Genomic DNA, 24,131 nt, shown 5'->3' on the forward strand with positions numbered 1-24,131 from the left:
CAATTTGGAAGTAGTTCAACAAAGAAATGACTCATTGACAGTTATAGAGTGGGATAAAAAGAAGGAAAGAGAACGAAATAAATGTGTGAGGAAGGAGGGGGGCAGTGAGAGAGAACAGCTGGACATTGAGCTGTCTGTCTGTCTGTCTGTCTGTCTGTCTGTCTGTCTGTCTGTCTGTCTGTCTGTCTGTCTGTCTGTCTGTCTGTCTGTCTGTCTGTCTGTCTGTCTGTCTGTCTGTCTGTCTGTCTGTCTGTCTGTCTGTCTGTCTGTCTGTCTGTCTGTCTGTCTGTCTGTGTTTGTTCATGCATGTTTGTTTGGGTCGTGTGTGTGTGCAGACGAGAGTGTATGTGTGTGCATTTGCGTGTGTTTGCTTGTGCGTGTGTTTGTGCACGGGAAGGTACGTCCATACGTTGGTGGGTGATTGTGTGCGTTGTGTATGTGCACACGGGAACAAATGTGCGCGCGTTTGTATATGTTTCTGTGCGTTCGTGTGTGTGTGCACTAGCAACAGTGGACAGGGCAGGTCTGAATCCACTGCGGGTGTCAAGGTTTGGAGCTGAAGTCAGCACTTCTTCAATCGGAGGGAAGACAGGTGGACACCTATAGACCTGTGTGTGTGTGTGTGTGTGTGTGTGTGTGTGTGTGTGTGTGTGTGTGTGTGTGTGTGTGTGTGTGTGTGTGTGTGTGTGTGTGTGTGTGTGTGTGTGTGTGTGTGTGTGTGTGTGTGTGTGGATATTGATTATTGATATGGGTGCTTTTGTATGTGTGTGTGTGTGTTGTTCTGTGTGTGTTTCTGTGTGTGTGTGTGTGTGTGTGTGTGTTTCTGTGTTTCTATGTGTGAGTAGGTGCGTGAGTGTGAGTGTTTCTATGTGTGTTTGTGTGTGTGCGCGCACGCATTCGCATTCATGCATGCGTGCAGAAAGCCATGCCTCCAACCCGTTCATTGTGCGAAGGCTGACTACATTGATGAGCCTATTAAACTCTTGTTCTCGAAGACAACCTAACCATTAAGGGCTCGGCATGGCCACCTCCCCCATTATATCTGAATTAATATGACTCAGCGAAGCATCGACTCTGACAAAGCCGACCGGCTCAGTCCTCGCTGAGCGCGTCACCCAGCTGCTCTTTCTAGTTGTTGCCTTCCTATCGATATGCTCAATGTGTGTGTGTGTGTGTGTGTACGTGGCGTCGTTTATATTAATTAGATAGAGAGCAGGCACAGAGGAGCCCTGAATGAAACCAAAAACACTTTGGGAAAGTGACAGAATAGATTACACACTCAAACAGACAGATTTCATCATCAGACCTAAACATCTGTGTTCCATTAGTCAGCCTGTCTGCTGTCGCGGTGCCGCAGGGGGAGCGAGGCATCAGAAAGGCATGCTTATGTTAAACCGTGTTGACGTGAGCACGACTAAACACAAGTCAGGAACTCTAGATCCCTTTTCTGTTACCGAACAATAACCTTATTTTTGTTGGGGGCGGGGCTTGAGCTGGAGGCAGAATAATCCCATAATGCATTGCAAATAGCGGCCATTACATTTTCTTCTTCTCATCACATTAATCTGATTATGTATATATTAGCAAAGGGATTGCCTCTGGTCATACTTTGACTCGCTTTGCTAATTTGCTAAATTACAAGATCACCTACTGCTACAATTTCTGCGGACATGACGAACCATAATACCAAAATCCTTACTTACTTTACAGACAATACAATAGACAAAACTTTTTCATAACACAGCAACACAGCAAGATTAGAGAGTTTGTATAGTTGTTGTAGCGTACTATTTATATGTGCCTTCTGTTGTTGCATTGTTTTTCCTCAGGCTAATTTCGAGGTAATCATGACCTCGACTTTTGGCTCAGATACTGTCTCCGATGCTGTCTGTAATGTGCCGCATTTCCAAGGAAAACTTAAGCAAAGGTGGGATTTAATTTCAACACCCCCTTCAAGATTGTATTGTATCGTGACCAAGTGACAGATGCCAGCTGTGTATTAACATACAGATGGTTATAAGGATAAATGTTAAGCCTGCCAGGTTTGGCCAAATCAGAAATCCACAAATTCCTTTCAAAGTTAAACTCATGATACTTAATGCAGAGTTTGGGACCTCTCCTTCCATCATAGATCAAATCAGATAAAAAGTTCATACCAGGACCAGGGCAAGTCAATCTTATTTGTTTAGCTCTGCAACTAAAAACACAGTTTGTAATTGTGATAACAGAGATCATAGTAACACAGAAACAGTTCACAGGGAAAGCTCGAAGGGGTTCATTATTGGTAGAGTTGGTCAATGCCTTTGTATCTCACATCCAGGCATTTTGTGTCTATATACGGCTATGTCTTTTCTTGATACCTTTTTTTATCTTGTTTGAAGTTTTCTACCTGGGTACATAACGTGTTGGGTGGAGGGATGGATGGATGGAGGCATAGAAGGATGAATAGAGGGATGAATCGATGGGTGGAGGGATGGAGGAATGGGTGGAGAAAAGGGCTGAGGAGCAACAGAAAGAACCGAAACGGTCAACAGAGTAACAGCACCGAAAAGTAAGACCTGAACCGTATTTAAGGGCGAAAATAATTGGTTGCCGTGTATCAAGTTTAAGGTTAATCCCTGACTGCCTCTTCCCTCTGTCCGTCTGTCCATCCATCCTGCTGTGATTCTTTCCCAGACTGGTGATGATCATTTTCTACTTCTACTTTTGCTGTCCCCTCATCCTCAATATATCATCCTTTCTCCCTCCCTCCCTCCCTCCCTCCCCCTCGCCTACCTCCTCTCGTCCTGACAGCTAAATTCTCCAACTGTCGCGGATACGCTTTCTCTGACTTTGTCACCACCTCACATTGCTTCCTACACGCATGGCAAAGCACATGCTCTCCATCTCTATCCTTCTTCTTCTTCTTCATCCCTCTCCCCCCCTCTCTCTCTCTCTCTCCCTCTCTCTCTCCCTCCCCCCCTCTCTCTCTCTCTCTCTCTCTCTCTCTCTCTACTGTATGTCTCTATCTCGATCTCCTGCCCTCTCCAACGCAATTTCAGTACCTGACAGTAATCAGACTTCCAATTACAGCTGCCCTAGCCTTGTGGCTTAGGTGTTTGTGCAAGTGTCAGTCATGTGACACACACACACACACACACACACACACACACACACACACACACACACACACACACACACACACACACACACACACACACACACACACACACACACACACACACACACACACACACACACAAACATACGCACGCACACACACACACACACATTCCTCTACAGATAGCCATCTCTCTGTGGACCTGGATGCTACTGCTGTCACCAAACCATGTCTTATCCGGGGATGAAGACGGATTTAGCTTGTATACACAAACATCAACACACACAGACACACTGACGCACACAGATACAGAGTACACATCCAAACAACACATACACACACACACACACACACACACACAAACAACATTGACACTGAAAAAACACCACAAAACCAAACACACCCAAAGATACATTTATTCCAGGGCATAAAAGGAAAAGATGGATACGAATGCACACACATACACACAAACACACATTGAAAGACACCCACAAGCAGAGAAGCACACACATTAACACATGCACACAGATAAGCACACGCACACAAATACATAAGCATCAAATAAAGGAAGCTATGACACCTTTGGAATGAAGCCCCCGGCATTTCATGATTCAACAAGCAACTCTCCTGCCTGAGACATATTCAGTATATACACACACTCTCCCCCGTCCTCACTGCCCTCTCTCCATCCATGGCCCTGTAGTACTGAGGTTCCCACTCATTACAGCGGTCGGCTTGACAAACACCGACCGCCAGTGATTGCTAGCGTGTGACCTTCACGCCGACCTCCGGAGGGACAGATGTGACCGTGAGTCACACCAACGCTGACGATCAAAGTATCTCTCTCTTAGACCACATCGGCGCCGTTTGCTTCCCGCTCCAAAGTAACGTTCTTTCTAAGAAAAGAAGAAATCTAAGAAAGTGATTTCATAAATCTCTTCCAAACCGAGGAATGGTTTGCTGGATTTAAAGTGTTTCAATTAAGATGAGATTAGATGTAGTTTGTATCCCGGTCTAGACATTTGGATGTCTCAGCAGGTGCACGGGACGAGAATAAGAATTTAGAGGTTTCGAAAATCGAAAATATATCTATGCACAATGAATAGTATGAATGGAATTGCCAGCATCTATAAAAAAAAGTTTTCATAAAGGTTTCTTTTCTTACAATCAGCCACCAACAAGCTTGGTAGCAAGAGCGGGGAGATTATTGTTGCTGATCGGGAAATAGTTACATACACAAATGTAATTACTTTAACATATGTACCTTCGTGTTTACCCCTAGACAGTGTGAAATGGCTTTATTTAAAAGTATTAAATATTTGCTATTCAAGGCAGGACATAGGGCCAGGGAAAATAGTTTGCAGGATTGAATACTTTATTCTGAATTTGATTGGTTCGAGGGTGTCCATTAGCACACATTGCCTTACTATCTGGGTGGTGGTGGCATTCTTTCACGCCAGCACATGAACAAATTGTTCATGTACTTTTTTAAACAAATGTACTGCATAGAAGCATACTGGGAATTGCAGTAATATTCTTCAATGGCTTCAATACATCTCCAAGAAAACTGCGACAGTGAAGCAGCCATTGCGCAGAGAAATGGGCTTGCTGGTAATGTATGACTTCAGCCAATCACCCAGGCCAGCACAACCTACCAATTAACACAAGACAAAACGGATTGTGCAAATGGATCGTAAGATTAACCTTCTTGCAAAAGGTTATAAGCTTCCTTGAGAAGTGATTAAGTTTCAACGGCAAAAACGCAAAGTGGTTTTGTTTGCTATTTCTTAATGTTTCTGTCAAAAACATGAGCAGAGAAAAAGCGTCATTTTTCATGCTTCGTCTGACGAGGCCAACGTGGAGCAAAATTACAATTTAATTCGTGAACATTTAATAGAAACCTCACTTCAACAACACACAGCGAGACGTATTCGCTGTACCATTCAAGAGATGGAATGGAAAACTTCTGCGTGCAAATTGCCGTCAAAGTAGACTATGGACAGAACGCACACGCAGCCAGTGTAATGGTACATTTTAATAGCGACCGTCAGCTAGGCTCATTGCTCCACGAGAGCATCTGTGTGGGCAAACATTATGTCGCAACAGCCATAAAATATGAAAGCCTTTTGGTGCCTGTAAATAAATCCATGCTTCTGTGTGTGTACATGTGCATGGGTGTTCACTCGTGTGTGTGTGTGTGTGTGTGTGTGTGTGTGTGTGTGTGTGTGTGTGTGTGTGTGTGTGTGTGTGTGTGTGTGTGTGTGTGTGTGTGTGTGTATATATATTTGTGTTCATGTATGCATGCATTTGTGTGCGCGCGTGTATGTGTGCGCGCGTGCCCACACGCGTGTGTGTGTGGATGTGTGCGTGCTTGTGTGCAATCTTATGTGTGTTTGCATGCGTTGTTGTGTTTGTGTGCATATGTCCATGCAAGATTATCTCTGTGTGTGTGTGTGTATGTGTCTGTGTGTGTACATAAGTTTCCCACAGCTGAGGCTGGCAGGGCGATCGTTTTCTTATGCTAATGAGGTAATCTGGAAAAGTTCCAACATCTCTCTCTCTCTCTCTCTCTCTCTCTCTCTCTCTCTCTCTCTCTCTCTCTCTCTCCTTGCTCTCTCTCCTTGCCCCCTCTCTCTCTCTCTCTCTCTCTCTCTCTCTCACCCTCTTGTGTGCCCGACGTTGATGGAAGATGGAGGGAAGCCGGGAGGAGAGAGAGGGAGAGGAGTGGAGAGATGGAGTGGAGAGATGGAGAGGAGTGATACGAGGGAGGAGGATGAAATGCAATCATCCCGCTTATTGTGTTGTTTTTAATATGAACGTTGAGAGTGGAGGGAACAGGATGGCATGAGAGAGAGAGAGAGATACACAGAGAGAGAGAGAGAGAGAGAGAGAGAGAGAGAGAGAGAGAGAGAGAGAGAGAGAGAGAGAGAGAGAAACACAGAGAGTGAGAGAGAGGGAAATTGCTTGCCGTGCAAAGTACAAAGACACAAACATTTAATTTAACACCGGAATATCTCCACAGCTCCTATGTGTTCCTTCCTGTCTGCAATACGGAAGAGTCCATGGCGGATATCCCCCCCCCCCCCCCCCCCCCCACCCCTAGTGTACCAAGGGATAAAAATGTACACATTATAGATGCAACCCCTACCCCCCAACACACACGAAGACACACATGCACCACCTAACCCCCGCCCCCTTCCTGTCCTCAATGGTCAGAGACCACCGTTTGATTCACTGGACCAGACCAAGTCTGAGAGTGTCAGGGTGTACGCGGGCAGAATTAGTGTTCTGTGATTAAATGTTCCTTTAAGAAGGCGTAAAGAATGATGCCACGTCTTTCACCTCTCAGCCGTTAATTGGATTTTTAGTGCAGCTTCATCATCAGGCAGGATGGTTGACACGGTTTGGTGGAAAATAGACGATCAATCAAAACCTATTTTACGTATTGGGTTGTTTTTTAATCAACCGGTCCGAACGCTTGACAATGAAGCGCTTTCCTTGCAAAATGGACGGTTTTCAGAGCAGGGAATTGATTAATTACCCAGAAAAACCGCTGTCTCTTTGGTGTACTGATGTGTCTCAAATGGTGTCATGAAAACAAACGTGTTCACCCCCCCAGAGAGTTAAATACAGCTTGAAACGGCTTACTTTCAAAGTGTGACATATTCGCTGTTAAAAGCAGGACGAGGGGCCAGGGTAAACAGTCGGCAGGGTTTTATGGTTTATTCTGAATTTGATTGGCTCGTGGGTGTACATCCACACACATTGCATGTTTATCTAACATAACAATGTGTTGGCATTCATTCAAAGTTTGCAGGTCAGACCATTTATATGAAAGAGTTTAAATTTAAGATATGCTTAGTTATATATACCGTTTTTGAAAACTATTTGCATAAAGAAACAACAAGGTATGAGTCTTACACCAAGAACACAGAAACACCTTCAACCAAAAAACACATTGACGGGAAGTCAGATTGGCACCAACGCATCAACATCAAAGCTCGCCAAGGATTTGGTTTGATATACCAAGAAAAAAAAAATATATCCTTTCAGTCGTCAACAATGCTCACATTCAACGCACTTCCCTTCTGTTCCATTCTGTATCCATTTACCTCTCTGTTCTCCTAACACAGGGACTTAAGCCAAAGCTGATAGGCCTTCGCATCCAGATGCTGTGAAGGCACTATTTCTTTGGCTAAAGGACCCCATCATGCATCAGTGGCATCAATATGTCAGCCGCATGAGGCATTCTTTAAGTATTGACTCGCGCCGTGTCGGCCCATTCCGTCTCAATGGAGGACAGACCTCGCCAACGCCGACTTCAATGCCAACGCCAGAGGCATTCAGCCCTCGCTTCAGGACACGAGTCAAAGCTTTCTCTCCGCGCCAAGGCCGGTGTTTCTCCACCACCGCCAGAGTCCGCACGGCGTTTTTGAAAACACCCAGCAATCGGCCGTCGAATTAAACAGATGAAAAGGGCGGCAAATGAAACGTGATCACGAAAGGCGCCGGGCCGAGTTATAAAAGGATAACAACCAATAAACCGGGATAGGGAAATGATTTTGTGTCGAGTCCGGTTAATGTGTCTGGGGGACGGGCGGACGGGGGACGGGGGGGGGGGGGGAGGGAGACGGCGTTAAAAGAGTGAACAGTGAGTGGGTGGCTCTCTTGCCTTCTAAGAGGTACAATAACCTGGAGCCGAGCCGGCGACCTCGTAGCTGTCGCCCGGGTGACCTTGGCCCCGCCCCCGTCTCCCCAGGGGTGAATGCCATTACGTGGCCCTCTTACTCTTCACACAATCCTCCTGATTTCTCCAATCAATGCATGCGCTTCACTTGGTCCCTCTCTCTCTACCTCTCTCTCTCTTTACCTCTTTACCTCTCTCCCTCCCTCTCTCCCCTTCTCCCTCTCTTTCTCTCTCTCTCTCTCTCTCTCCGGGGTTAGAGGACATCTCTCTCCCTCTCTCTCTCCCTCTCCCCACTCCTTCTCGCGCTCCCCCCTCTCCCTCTCTCTCTCTCTCTCTCTCTCTCTCTCTCTCTCTCTCTCTCTCCCCACTCCTTCTCTCACTCCCCCCCCTCTCTCTCTCTCTCTCTCTCTCCCCACTCCTTCTCTCACTCCCCCTCCCTCTCCCTCTCCCTCTCCCTCTCTCTCTCTCTCTCTCTCCCTCTCTCCCTCCCGCTTTCTGTTGCGGCACGCAAGGGAATCAACGCGGGTTGCCGCGGCGATTCGAAGCGTTGCAGAGTAAAACGGGTTATCAAGGCGAGGTTGAAGCTGCGGGGCGGAGGGGGGGGGGGGGGGGGGGGGGGGGGCGCTATCGATCCCCCCCTCAGAGGCTCTGATTTGTGATGACGTGCGCAAAACGGCAGGGAGGAGGGGGAGGGAGGGGGAGGGAGGGGGGCCGGGGGAGGAGGAGGAAGAGGGAGAGAGAGGTGGAGGAGGTAGGAGAGGATGGGGATGAGGATGAGGGGAGGAGGAGGGGAGAGGAAGGAGGGGGAGACAAATGAAGCGGGGGAGGAGGGAGGAGGGAGGAGGCGTTGGGTGAGGCAGGGGAGGATGGGGAAGTAGGGGTGAGGGGAATATAAAAGGAAAGCTCGACCGCAATGTCAGGATTTGATGTGGCTTGTGCGAACACACACGCACACTCACGCACACAAGCAGACACAAGACACACACACACACACTCTGACTATCGGCAGCCCATTGAGGATGTCCTACTTCTTTCTCTTGTACTTCTTTCTCTCCTACTTCAGGAAACATCTGAAGGCCAAACACCGAAACCCACGTGATCACATGACCGTGATGGTCGTTTCATCTCCTCGCAACCACAACATATGCCGAGCCCCTTTACAAACGGGTGTGAAGTCTCCCGTCAGTGAAGGACAGACGGTGGGACTCTCATGCCGCGTTTCCACTGCAGGGTGCGGAACGGATCGGATCGCAAAGGTGCGGTAGGGAGGGGGCGGTATAGCCCAGCTCAGTTCCGAGGTCGCGTTTCCACTGCCGACAGTACCCTTTGTGGTAGGCCGGATGACGATCGCCGCGGCAGCTACGTAAACATCGTAAAAAACGTCTTCCTCCCCAAGAATGCAGACGAACGTCTCCACCTCCTTGTTCGCCCAAGCAAGCGTTTTACGCGACAAGTTAATTATTATTATTATTATTAGTTAGAATAATACCTCGAGGCTACTGTTCGTTTGTTTTTATCCCCGCGTCACCCGGAAGTGACGATTCTGTCGACCAATCAACGGAGGGGGGGTGTAGCTAGAATTTCACGGGACCCTTTTAGGCGTCTCGTCTCGTTTGCGGTACCCCAACGGAGGAGTCCCGAGAACGGGGCCGGAACGGGTACGGCAAAGTCCGGGTCACGCCCACTTTTGGCGGTGGAAATGCGACCCGACCCGCACCTTTGCGATCCGATCCGTTCCGCACCCTGCAGTGGAAACGCGCCATCAGAGTGAGGAACTCAGTGGGTGGGCCGGTCGGCTCCCACCGAGGCTGACACCATTCCTCCCAACACTTCTCCCAGTTTCTCTCACGACGGAAGGGAGGAAAGGAGGAAGATACACAATGACTACATTTTCTGGTCTGTCAATCTGTCTACATCAACCTCTGTCCGTCTGTCTAACAATTGATCTTTCTACAACCATCAACCTAACTATATCTCTTCGTATCCTTATGTCTAATCAAGCTGTCTCTCAACCCATCATCTATCTACTTTATCGTTAGTCTTTAAATATATACTGTATCCATACACTGTTTATATCGACTGTATCTATACACTGTATATATGTATTGTATCTATTGTTCATATCTACCCCTCTCTCTCTCCCCTCACACAAACAGACGTGTACACGAACACACACACAAACAAACACACCCGGCTTGAGTGGTTTGTGTCTCTGCAGACTGATGAGTGCATGACAGAGCGAGGCAGGTTTGAAGAGTTGAACAGGAGATAGAGCTCAGCAGAGAATGGATTTCAATTGACTGCAACGGATAATACAGTTGCAGAGAGAATAGAGTTTGGATCGAACGTTCATGAGACTGAAGAAAGATGAGTCAGATATCGATGAGTCACAGTGTTGCAGATGAGTGTAGACACAAACACACACATATAATTGGAAACATAGATATGTACACACACTCTTAATAACACATATATCCTTATCACAAAGGATGGCTGCCTGAGTAATAAAATGACACACTAATTGACAAACAAAATTGCGCACACTTGCGCAAACAAAAGTACACACAAAACCAAGACCAACACACACACACACACACACACACACACACACACAGATACACATACACAGCAGAGGCAGGTTTGCATGTAAGTTGGTAAGATGAGTCACTTATAATGCTTTAAATTTGTAGAACACTTAAAACTGTTTAACTGCCCGGTGTCCTGGGAATTGAAGGAAAAAATAACATAATTTCTCCTACGTCATTAAGTATTTATGTGTGATTGGCTTCAACAAAAGGTTCTGTATTTTCTGTGTGCGTGTGTGTGTGTATCACACACACATTAGTGAGTGTGAATAAGGCTTCATTAAATAAAGAATTATATACAAATGTATTAATATTGCATTGGAAAAACACATTCATAATTCGCATCATTTAACGACTGCATATCTATTTTATGAACTCCTTAAACCGTCTACTTTTTAAACAGGTCTATTATTGCCTGCAAATCAAGTCTGCTTGAATCCTTAAAGGTAAAACTGTGCTTGGAAAAACTGTCTGTGGGTATATATTCCAATATGCAAGTATGAAAGTTAGTTAGTTTGAACACTCTGTTGTTTTCTCATGGTTTGGAAAAGAACATCTTTCATGGAAGATCCACCCTAGCAGTTAAACCATCCTTACACTCCCGGGTCCCACCCCTGCCGAACGACCCTTGACCCCTTCCAGCCACTGTGTGTGAGTGATCTGAACCTATCCGTGCAGGGGGGCCAATAAAGCAGTCACGCAGCGCCAATGTTTTATCCTCGCCCTCCTGTAGCCACAGCGGTGTGTCTTTTCTCTCTCTCCCTCTCTCCCTCTCTCCCTCTCTCCCTCTCTCTCTCTCTCTCTCTCTCTCTCTCAGCGTTCCCGTTGTGTCTGCCGGCGGTGGTCATCCATTCTAGGCTGTAACCCTCGCGGACGGACGCACCGCCGTAAACCCTCTGGCCGGGGTCGTAGTGCGTTGATTAAAAGTGTCAGCGGGGAAACACAACCAGAGAGGAAAAATCCCCAGCAAACCACAGCAAAAAAAAAGGGGCGAGAAAGAATAAAAATAAGCCGGGCTCTGCGGTGTGATTCTCGAGCCCTTGTTTTAAAGATTTTCCTTCACGCTGTCCCTCATTCTTTTTATCCCTCCTCTCCGTCATCTCAAAGTTCCCCCCGTTCCCTTGCCCAGTGGAAACCCTTCCGTTTTTACCTCTCTGAGTCTCCCCCCTTGTTTCCAGTCATTCAACCCCATGTCGTTGCCGACTCTCAAACGCTTGCATACATCAATGGCACAACCTTTTCACCTTGAGTTAATTCAGTTCTGTCGGCGCATGTCCTGGTGCCCCAATCCAGAGGGCCAAGTGGCAGCCAGCAGAGCCGCGCTCGGACCCCCGTCCTGGATGATATGGGAATCATGCGCTACGATTACGGTGGCGGCGGCAGCTAACCTTTCCACGCGGATACGTTTATCTAACAGCCCACTGCCAACAATGAAGTAAGCACTACAACGACGTGAGCAAAGAGAGCCAAGTGGCAGCCAGCAAAACGGAAAAAGCGTTTTGCTAACCGGAAGCCGGTTAGCTAACAGCCCCCCGCTAAAAATGACGTTAGCGCTACACTGAAGTTAGCAAAGAGCGCCAAGTGGCAGCTAGCAGAGCGGCATTCGGACCCCTGCCCTGGAGGAAATGAGCGTCGCATGCGCTACGGCGGCGGCTAACCTTTCCACGCGGAAGCCGGTTAGCAAACAGCCCCCCCCCCCCACCCCCCCCCCGCTAACAACGACGTTAGCAAAGATCTTAGCCGCCGTGTCTAATCAGAGTGAATTCGCTAATGCCGGAGCGCGGTGGATAATTCCCCCCGAACTTTGATGTGGTACGCAGACGACATACTAATGTGAGAGCAGCAGTGTCCCTGAGCGCCAGCGATTATTTATTCATTTATACAGTTTTTTGGGACTCTTAGCGGCATGGCGACGGAAGACGGAGCACTGTGGACACCAAAGCACAGCGGTATTTTTTTAGCGTCCCCCCCCCCCCCCCCCCCCCCCCCCCCCCCGATGCCGTTAGAAGAACGTGTGGGATTGATACGGAGAGGGGGACACGAAGCGAGCATGAAGATGAATATGTGGTTTAGAAATAGGGGGGGGGGAACGTGACGCAAGGTGTGAGGTGTTCAAATCTAATATTGGATTATATATCTCGGTCGGAGGCATGCATACATTTAACAAATTATTCCTCCTCGACACCTTTTATATATTTATGTATCTTTATATATTTTTCGTATGTGCTTTTTTCATAAGAGTTTCTAATGACATATTTTGTCATGATTATGCGACTCCTTCCCCTTTTCTCCAGAAAAAAAGATAGGGGTTACACCACGAAGCATGAAAATATTTACAAAACGCACCTCTATCCATCAGACTAACACATTTTCAACCCTTTTTTTTTTACACGGCGACTATGTGTGTACGTATGTGTGCGCGTGTTTCGTGTGCGTGTGCCCATGTGTGTGAACCTCCACGCCTGTAAACTATCTGTTTACAATACGGAACCTGATGCAGGGACAGGAGGGCTGGCCTGGCAGATAGCTCGGCCCCGCAGTCAATAAACCCAATCCGCCTCGCCACAGGAGTCGCGTGTCGCGCACGTGTCACACACGCGCACACACACGTGTGCCAAGCGTTAACCGTGTCCCGAGGGAAATAGGCGGAAATTAAAAACTGAAAAAAAGACACGCATCACTCATCCACACATGTGTGCGCACATCAACACGCACCGTCGCACAAGCACGCGCGCACAAACGCATTCAAACACACACAGGCGTTGCATGCACACAGACAAGCACGCACGCAGGCCCACGCACACACACACATACACCCACCCACGCACGCGCAGACACACACACACACACAAATGCTCACCTACACACACACACAAATGCTCACTTACACACACACACACACAAATGCTCACCTTCATACACACACAAATGGTCACCAACGCGCGCACACTCACACACACACACACACACACACACACACACAATTGGAAGCCCCCGGCTGTCATTGACCACCATGCAGAGTGTAAGGAGGAGGTATTATATTTTTTAGTCCACAGAGGCCAACCTTCTATTACCATTACATTAACACAGAGACAGGCGCCAGACAGCTAGACATGGCGGCAACACCACCCACCTCTCCTTCAATTATGGCGATGACAGCAGAGGAAGAAGAAAAAAAAACGGGCAATCTACCGAGGCAGCTGCGAGGGGTCCTGAGAAAGTGTCCGTATGCATGCTAGCGGCGCTAGCAGAGTTTAGTCGACCTGGAGAATAATTACTTTGAACTGTCTCACTTAGCAGAGAATGGACATTTTGAAGGACAGGTTGGAGAGTCATCGGAGAATGACACACGAAATGGTTTTGGATGACCGGATCCCAACAAACCAACTGGGAGACAAAGGGGACGACGTGGAACACTCTGAGAATCACCTTGCAACTCGTTATAAGTAGTTTCATACTTTCCTAGTTTTTGCCACAGTTCCGTTTATTGGTGGCGGTTCCGATCATATTCTGCATGGCGTGTGGCTTTGCAGTGACTCACAATTGTCCCGGTTGCGCACAGCATAGCAGGCAGCATGGATGTGACAGGTTAACCTCAACTTGACCCACCCGCGTTCAGTTTGATTGGCATCAAACAGCTCCACCACGGCAGCCTTCACTGCTTCCGTCACAGTCATTGGACAAAGGATTTCAGAAAAGGTTCTGTTCTGCAGCGGTTGGATATTTTAAAATGAGAGCCAATCAAAATGCGGGACGCCGTTTCAATCTGTTGCACGGAGGGTTACCGGGTAACGTCTGGCCAAGCACCCCTTTCTCTCCAAAGTCTTTCTGGCCGAATAGTGTGGTCATGTTCACTAGTATACACTTAACCACTTGGCCCTTATACATCACGCTTGCTGCTACCTCTTACAACAATGGAGGAAATGGACAATGAACAATACAATCTGACAGCAGGCCGAATATGATGGTGATCAAGCAAAACCTTTAAAAGTTTAAATGACAGTTATGAAAGTGCAAGTGGTTTCAACACACATTACAAACCCAATCTTGTCTTATCTTGCCCAATCTAGTGCAAAATTTCCATGCATGTAAATTATTTGACAAACTTATCTCTTTCATGGCAATCAGAATCATAATGTATTATGGGAGGCATGACATAACTCAAAACATCTAAATTGAACCTAAAGTTATGATAAAAATGTATTTATTTTAATAAAATGTCTATCTCTTACATATTTTGCAGTACTCCTATATTGACTCAAATAGGAGCCAGCCGCTTGCAAAATAATGTCCATTCATTTGAAAGTATGGCAAAACAAGACAATGATGTTATTTATTTATAGCCTAAATGGCAATCTCTCGCTTTCAGCAGTGCCTGCATTGAAAGTGCAAGCAAGAATGCTGTATGGGCACTCTCCTTTGTGTTATTGTGGGCATTGTACCATTACATTCAGAAAGCCAGTGTATAGGATAAAAAGTATTTTGGACAAATTAAGAGATATTTGGTACAAGTTTGTGAATGGATATCATGCAAAGTAACAACATACAAGCTATAGTAATAAAACGACGCACTATCGATTGTTAATATGACCTGAAGCAATACAGTTTGTATGCATCGTATGAGCGAGTCAATTCAAATATGGGCAAAAATGTGCTTACGAGTAGAAATATATAATGGTTAACTTCCATTGTTTGTTGTTTGTCCACAAAATAATCGACCCAATTGACGCCGAGATTAAACTTTTTCTGTCCGTTGTCATCTCCATCGATCACTTTGCCAGCAGTTCTAAGTAAGGACACAAAAATCCTCACGAGACCAGCGTCAATCAGGTTCAAATGCCAGCCAGTGCTTGTGTTGTTCTTTGCTGTCAGGAACAGCAGCTGCACCACAAAGGAACGGAGCGAGTGAACATTGCGGCGTGAGGTTTAACGATTCCTCCTTCGGTACAACCTCATCGCTGTAACTCCAGCAAGATTGTAAGTAACCAGACAGACGTTGATTTTAGCATTTCACTGATGTGATTCATAGCATCAGTGGAGTACCTTCGTCAAAGTGTGAGTGTGTGTTGAAGAGACTGTTTAGAGCGGGACGTCCATTGCCATGGAAACGTGATGGCATACGACGCACGCGAGCTACATATCCAATTATGTTATGTTCGATCGAGCGATCGAGATTGGAGCGAGATGGAGCGATGTCAAAACAATAGTTCTGTGATGCATATCACTTTGATGCATATAATACAAAATATGAACAATGTTTATGATACAATATCCAAACAGAACACAGAAAATATAGTTTTTGTAAGAAAGACTGGATTATTAATTAGAGGGGTTTGACACGTGAGAGTTGGTGTTGGGGGCGTTGGTGGCGGTGATGGAGATAGTGGGGGAGGTGGTGCTGATGGTGTGGGCGCTGGTCACAGTGATCGTGTCGGCGGGGATGATGGTGGTGGAGGTTATGATGATGGTGGTGGTTATCGTCATGGTGATGGTGATGGTAGTGCAGATTGAGATGGTTTTTGGTGGAGGTGGTGGTGCTGGTGGTGCCGCTGATTGAGATGGTGGTGGAATTGGTGTAGATGGAGGTGGTTATAGGCATAGTGATGGTGGTGGGGTTGCTCCTAGTTAAAGTGGTGGTGGTGGTGGTGGTGGTGGTGACAGTCATAGGCACGGTGCTGGGGTTGGTCATAGATATTGTGTGGGTGGTGGTGGTGATGGTGTGGGAGGTGCTGGTTGTGATGGAGATGTGGTGGCGGTGGGTCAACTCATTCAAGCAGAGGGGAAGATTGACGAGTTGATCAGGGGGCACTTTAAAGGGGTTATTGGAAGTCTGGGCTGGGGCTGTTTATCAGGGGCCTGGGCTACAGAGGAGGCCGAGGGGAGAAACGCATGACCCTTCTGTTCTGGACGAGGGGCTGAATCAATGGGAGGCTGATCAGGGGTCTGGCACATATTGGCAACATGAGAGCCGGCCGCGCAATACACTTCTCAGCACAAAACTGGTGATGGGCAATCTATCTCTGCTGGAGGCAGGACGACACACACACACACATATATTCACACACACACACACACACTCAAAGACACAAACACACACCCACACATTTTCAGATTGACACACACACACACACAAGCAAACACATATTTATTGACAGACACACACACACGCACACACATATCTATAAACAGACACATACACAGACACACACACACACACGCACACAAAAACAGCGCATTCACTAAGACAGAAACATAGGAAAAAACACACAAAATCATATAGTGCGTGCACACACACACACATGCAAGCACACATACACATGCAAGCATGCATGCACATGCAAGCATGCATGCACATTAACAGGGGGACATACGCACAGGGATATGACCTACCACGCACACAAGGGTGCCCACACACACACATGTGACAAAAAAATAGTCACATGTACAAGGTAATGTAGATATGAGTCACCGGCTCAGATAAGACACACACACACACACACACACAGACAGCAAAGCAGACAATCACACACAAGCAAAACATGCACTCAAACACACGCACACACACACATGTATGAACAAACACACACGGACATGCACGCACACACACAAACAAAATAGTATGTCACATATAAACAAGAACAAAACACACACCACCCTGAGACAGAACAGCAACTGAACAAACGCATACACACGCTCACACAACAGACGGAAGCCGCACTACTCAAACCCACAGCGGACTATTATAATTGCACGTGAAAACAAACACACACCAACAAACAGAGCACACAAACGCAACCCACCCAAGCCATTGCACAAGCAAACAGCGTATTACACAGACGGTAAGCCCGTTCCTCCCTCAGAGACTGGGCTGATTCCTCATAAAAGAGGGAATCTTTCCCTTTTTCACACCTTTTCCACGCTAATCCCTGATCCTCTGCGGTGCGGTTGTGTCTGGGTGGCTTCTCCGACCCGCTAATAGAATAAACGTTCCTAGGGAACGTGGCAGGGAGAGAGACAACGAGGGAGACGAATACTGAGAGATACTGAGGGAGATGTATAGAGAGAGAGAGAGGGAGACGGAGAGAGAGACACTGAGGGAAATGTAGAGAGAGAGAGAGGGAGACGGATAGAGAGAGACACTGAGGGAGATGTAAAGGGAGAGAGAGAGACGGAGAGAGAGAGACACTGAGGGAGATGTAAAGGGAGAGAGAGAGGGAGACGGAGAGAGAGAGACACTGAGGGAGATGTAAAGGGAGAGAGAGAGGGAGACGGAGAGAGAGAGACACTGAGGGAGATGTAAAGGGAGAGAGAGAGGGAGACGGATAGTGAGAGATACTGAGGGAGATGTATAGAGAGAGAGAGGGAGACGGAGAGAGAGAGACACTGAGGGAGATGTAGAGAGAGAGAGAGGGAGACGGAGAGAGAGAGACACTGAGGGAGATGTATAGAGAGAGAGAGAGGGAGACGGAGAGAGGGAGACACTGAGGGAGATGTATAGAGAGAGAGAGGGAGACAGAGAGAGGGAGACGAATAGTGAGAGATACTGAGGGAGATGTATAGAGAGAGAGGGAGACGGATAGAGAGAGACACTGAGGGAGACGTATAGCGAGAGAGAGAGAGAGAGAGAGAGAGAGAGAGAGAGAGAGAGAGAGAGAGAAAGAGGGATATATAGAGAGAGAGAGAGAGAGAGAGAGAGAGAGAGAGAGAGAGAGAGGGAGACGGATAGAGAGAGAGAGCGAGAGAGAGAGACGTATAGAGAGAGAGAGAGAGACGGATAGAGAGAGACACTGAGGGAGACGTATAGCGAGAGAGAGAGAGAGGGAGACATATAGAGAGAGTGAGAGAGAGAGAGAGAGAGACGTATAGAGAGAGAGAGGGAGACGGATAGAGAGAGAGAGAGACGTATAGAGAGAGGGAGAGAGAGAGAGAGGGAGACGTATATAGAGAGAGAGAGAGCGAGACAGAGACAGAGACAGAGAGACAGAGAGACAGAGATAGAGAGAAAGAGAAAGAGAGAGAGAGAGAGAGACGTATAGAGAGAGGGAGAGAGAGAGAGAGGGAGACGTATAGAGAGAGAGAGAGAGAGCGAGAGAGCGAGAGAGAGAGAGCGAGAGAGCAAGACAGCGAGAGAGACAGAGAGACAGAGAGACAGAGAGAGAGACGTATAGGGACAGAGAGGCGGCAAAATCACAATATTCATACGATGAAATATTTGACGGTGGAGTAAATTTGACCGATTGACAGTGGGGGACAGACAGATAGATCAGGGAGGACTGATGGCCACAGGAGCAAGGGGACACGTTCCGGGAATAAATATAAAAAAAACAGAAATAATAAAAATATATATCTCTGCGGGTTGAGAGAGGAGGGAGGAGGGGGGGGGATGATGAGATAGATGGATGGAAAGCAATATGACAGCAGGGCTGGTAAAAGGCTGGGAGTGGACTTTGTATTCAGGATACGAGCTGGAGAATCCTGATGTCTACAAGTTCACCCCCCCCCCCCAAAAAAAGAGACGGACAGACAGAGAGACAGGAGATGAACGACAGACGGACAGGAGAGAGGAAGGAGAGGGAGAGCGATACCCGATGAAGAGTGGAGGAGGAGTAGAGGAGGTGGAGAAGGAGTAAAGGGGTGGAGATGGAGTGCAAGAGGAGGAGAAGGAATAGAGAGGGTGGAGGAGGAGGAGGAGAGGAGGTGGAGAAGGAGGAGAGGAGGTGGAGAAGGAATGGAGGAGGTGGAGGTGGAGAGGGAGAGATTAAAAAAAATAATAATAATCAGAGAGGGACTATGAAATATGAAGCAGCGGACTGTCTGGAAGAAGGAAAGTATAGAGGAACTGAAGAAGATAGAGGGAGCTAGAGAGAGAGAGGGTATATGTGGAGCCATAAAGGCCAAGCTGTAGGCAGGCTGCCTCGCCCCTGTCATCTCAGTAAAGTTACCTCCGGGCGTGTTACCCAACACACACACACACACTTGAGGTACCCTATAAAGCAGAGTTCCTCCCTCTGATGCACCCCCTCTAGCCTGATGAAAAATATCCCATCTGGACACCCACAGAGAGAGAGGAAGAGAGAGAGAGAGAGAGAGAGAGAGAGAGAGAGAGAGGAAGAGAGAGAGAGGAGAGAGAGAGAGAGAGAGAGAGAGAGAGAGAGAGAGAGAGAGAGAGAGAGAGAGAGAGAGAGAGAGAGAGAGAGAGAGAGAGAGAGAGAGAGAGAGAGAGAGAGAGAGAGAGAGAGAGAACTACATTTTATATCTTGAGCATTCTAATATCTGTTATGTAATATATTTTGCATTGAATGTTTTATACTTAGTTTGACCTCTTTATTGTTTACCTGCTTTGGCAACGTAAATGTTTATTTCTGATTCTGCATTTGGAATTGAATTGAGAGATTATATATATATATATATATATAATAGGATAAATAGATAACAAATATAAAATAAGTGAAAAAAAGAAAGATCAATTGATACATTAACGAAACACTGATGGATGCATTGACAATAAGCCTTTTGCCAACGCAGACAGACAGACAGACAGACAGACAGACAGACAGACAGACAGACAGACAGACAGACAGACAGACAGACAGACAGAGCCAGAGGGATGGAGGGATAACCATCCCCCCCCCAGCCCACCAGGCCCCCCTGAACATCACTTCACAATCACTCCAGTCTCGCTCCCCTCACCGGGAAGCACCTGACACCGCTGCCGTGGGAGGCTACAGCGGCCAATCGTATTAGATCTCCATGCTGAAGTGACCACACACACACACCGCTAATCCCACCACACACACGGTAGTACTACACACCTCGGGGACACACACCGATGGCTCCAGCACACACACAAACACACAGAGATATTGAGACAATGAGACAAACACACACACACACAGACAAACAATGAGACAAATCAAACAACCACACACACACACACACACACACACACACACACACACACCAGAAATAAAGAGACAAACACACACACATACATACATATACACACACCCACACATACCCCCCACTCCCCCCCCCCCCCCCCCCACACACACACACACGCACACACACACACACACACACACACACACACACACACACACACACACACACACCTTATGGACACACATCAGTGACTACACACACATACATCCACACACAATCACACAAACAAGAACAACACATATAGCCACAGAATCAATGACACACACACACACACACACACACACACACACACACACAAATAAACAATGTCAGTCGACCTCACACCAGTGTTACCAGTGACACCCACTCACACAGAAACAATGACATCAACGCCAACACACTCACACACGCAAACACACTCACACACAAACACGCTCACACAGAAACCGAGCGCTGCTGTTGGTGGTTATCAGTGTCTGTCACGGGGCCCAGTGTTGGTGACACTCTGCACCTTATCTGATCAGGTTGTTGACTGCACCGTGATGGACACCCCCACCACACCCCCACCACCCTCTCTACCTCGAGATTCATGGCACGAGAACACACACTCACTCACACACACACACAAACACACGCACACACACACACACAAATGAAACACGATATAAACACGTATATCACAGCAACGGCTGACACATACGGCCGAGCCAAGACATGGAAACATGTTCATCATCGGGCGGCAGACATCACACCTGACGGAGACGTCGAGGAGAATAGTGATGGCACGTCAAAGAATGTCGGTTTGCCGCGAACGTTTGTCTTGTTTTGTTTTCGTCCTCCTCAGAGAATCCAGTCCGTGCAAAGAACGCGTCTTTTTGTTGCAGTTTTTCAAAGCCTACAGTCGTGACAGGCGACTGTAGGCGAATCACCTGGGAAGGGGGCGGACTTTGAGCAGCCCCGACTCCGCCCCATTTCATTCTAAATGGAATGCATTTATAATGCACTTTTATCCAAAGCGCTTTAACACAATTGCCTGACATTCACCCATTCATGCACACATTCACACACCGTGAAAGGCGCAGCCAGCTCGTCTGGAGCTGTAAGGGTTAGGTGCCTTGCTCAGGGACACTTCGACACTCGCCACGAGGAGGAGCTGGGGATCAAACTAGCAACACAGCGGTTTCCAGCCAACCCGCTCTACCTCCTAAGCTACTGCCGCCCAGTTACTCGTTATCCTCACCTGCCATCGAGCGACTGGCTATCATCAATTTAGACACATCTCCATCTCTCTATCCCACCTTTACACCTCTCTGCCTTTCATTCACTCTTTCGTTATTTTTATCTTTCGCTCAGCCTGTCGCTCCTGCCTTTGTCTCTGGGCTGCGGTCCATCACCGTCACCGGCGTGCTTAGAAAAGGCGGGAACCCACCTAAACAATGAGTGCCACCCTCCAGCTCTTTCTCTCTCTCTCTCTCTCTCTCTCTCTCTATCTTTCTCTCTCTCTCTCTATCTTTCTCTCTATCTTTATGTCTCACATGCTGCCTTTTCTGACACGCACACACACACACACACACACACACACACACACACACACACACACCCATCGATCACCTGGAGCATCCCATCCATCACGCAGAGATCCCTCTGTCTCTTTTTTTTATTGGTCGTTTTTTTCCCTCCAGTTCTCATATTTTTTTCTTTTAGCTCTTCCAATATATTTCTTTTCTGGCCCTCTATCTTTATCTCTCTCTTCCTATATATTTATCTCTCTCCCCCTATCGCTTGGTCTCCCTCCCTCTATTTCTAGGTCTCTCAGTCTCTCGCACTCTCTCTCTCTCTCTCTCTCTCTCTCTCTCACAGTGCAATGTGGTGGAAAAAATTCGGTAAAGTGTTATGAGGCTGAGCCATAACAGCAATCAAAACTAACAAGGGTCTATACACACACACACACACGGCGTGCGCTGCGCGCACACACGCACGCGCGCGCACACACGCACGCGCGCACACAAGCACACCATCAACAGTGTTCCAGCCCCCAGCTTGAATGTACTGGGTTCCATATTCCCAATGTCCGCAGACTAACCCGTTGGGAGCTTTGGGTAAGTCCCCTCACTGCTTCTTAATGACCTGTATCTGAAATCACTGTACACCGTGCTGTGCATTGGAGCTTTTGCTCAATGAATAAATATTAAAGCAGTAACCAGGGTGACTGAGCCCTAATTAGATACTTCATTGGTGTAAAATGGGGCACGGGTAGCAGTGCTGGGAGAAAAGGGAATGAGACGAGACAAGACCCAGTTCCCTTCAGAAGCCATGGTTGACTTGTTTATGTAGGGGGGGGGGGGGGGGGTGCATTGTCCCTGGATCAATGGATTGCATCAGCCTTTACCCGTGTTCTGAGAGCATGTTCAGTCCGTTTGGTCGACTCACAGAGAGCGGTTTGGAAAGGGGCTTGAATGAGGCACGGTATGGACATTTAGCAAGCAGACACCCCAGACGTAGCGGGAATAACAAACACGCACGCACGCATACACACCGCACACACACACACACAGTCAGACACACAAACACACACACACACACACACACAAAATCGACCAATCGAACAGGATAGTCTAGTCAGTGGTGCAGTATTCCGACAGATGAAGGCTTTCGGGCTCCAAACTCATTGGCCGCACTCTCCCTCTAACCATCCATGAGGCAAGTATCCATGATAAACACCTAGCATTGGACCTAGCATGTACCTCCCGCCATTGGCAAGAGAAGAATCTACCTATGGGCTCGGGGGCCTTCTCTTTGTGCGGTCGGCGAACTGTGAAACCGAGGCGGGTGTAAACGTGTCAGGCTGAATATTTGGCAAGGCAGCCGCGGAACTCCAAGTGTGCACAAAAAATCTTTCTTCACCCCGAGACATCCTTAATGGAACGCGGCCCAGTGAATCGCTGGGCCGCGTTCCAATATTGATACGAAAAGTCTCGAGGCGGGGCTCAAAGGAGAGAGCGTCGACTGAAGCGACGCCACTCGGGAAAAAACTGTTGCGTGCGCCGGAATCCATCTGTGGCCTTAGACTGGAGCACAGGACTCACCGCGGGGGGAGAACGACGACATTCTAAAGCCAACAAATCACTCCGACAGGAATTACATGCAGTGCTCAAAGAGATAGAGAGGAGAGAGTAAGAGATGGGAGATGAATCGTTTATTAGCTTCTTTATAATGAGCAGCATCTTAAAAAGTGTTAGAGTGTTAGTAATGCCATTGCAAGTGAAATGCTGTGTTAGATGATCTGTTAAATGGGCGCCTGCTTCTGCTTAATTAAGTTTTAGACCACTGCCAGAAGGTTTCTGACCAATCAGAGCATCTGTTACATTTCAACGTATTTGTTTTTACTTGTGAATTCAGGACTCTTTTACTGTTTCAGTTGGCTCGACTAGAGAGTCGTAACAGCATCCCTGAATCGAGGAATCCATTTATTTGAATGCAACGCTTTCTTGCCCGGTCTTTTCTTCTCTGTCTCTCGACAACTCTCCAATATTTCATACAGTACCTTTTAAGTGAAGTTGAAATAATGAGGGGAAGGGAGGGAGGGAGGGAGGAGGGAGGGTGTGGGGCAAGGGAGGGGAGGGAGAGAGAGCAAGCAAGGGGAGGGAGGGAGAGAGACAGGAGGGAAAATGAGAGAAAGTTAAAAAGAATGTCTGAGGGAGAGAAGTACAGCCGTGTGGTTAATACAGGAATATATGAATAGGAGGTCTATTAAACGGAATAGACATGAAAGGAATATGACATTAGGCGAGAAAGCTGCCATATGCTACATTTAACCCTGAATGACGCTATCGGGATT

The sequence above is a fragment of the Gadus macrocephalus genome, chromosome 19 (genome assembly GCF_031168955.1).
Source record: "Gadus macrocephalus chromosome 19, ASM3116895v1".
NCBI classification, from domain to species: domain Eukaryota; kingdom Metazoa; phylum Chordata; class Actinopteri; order Gadiformes; family Gadidae; genus Gadus; species Gadus macrocephalus.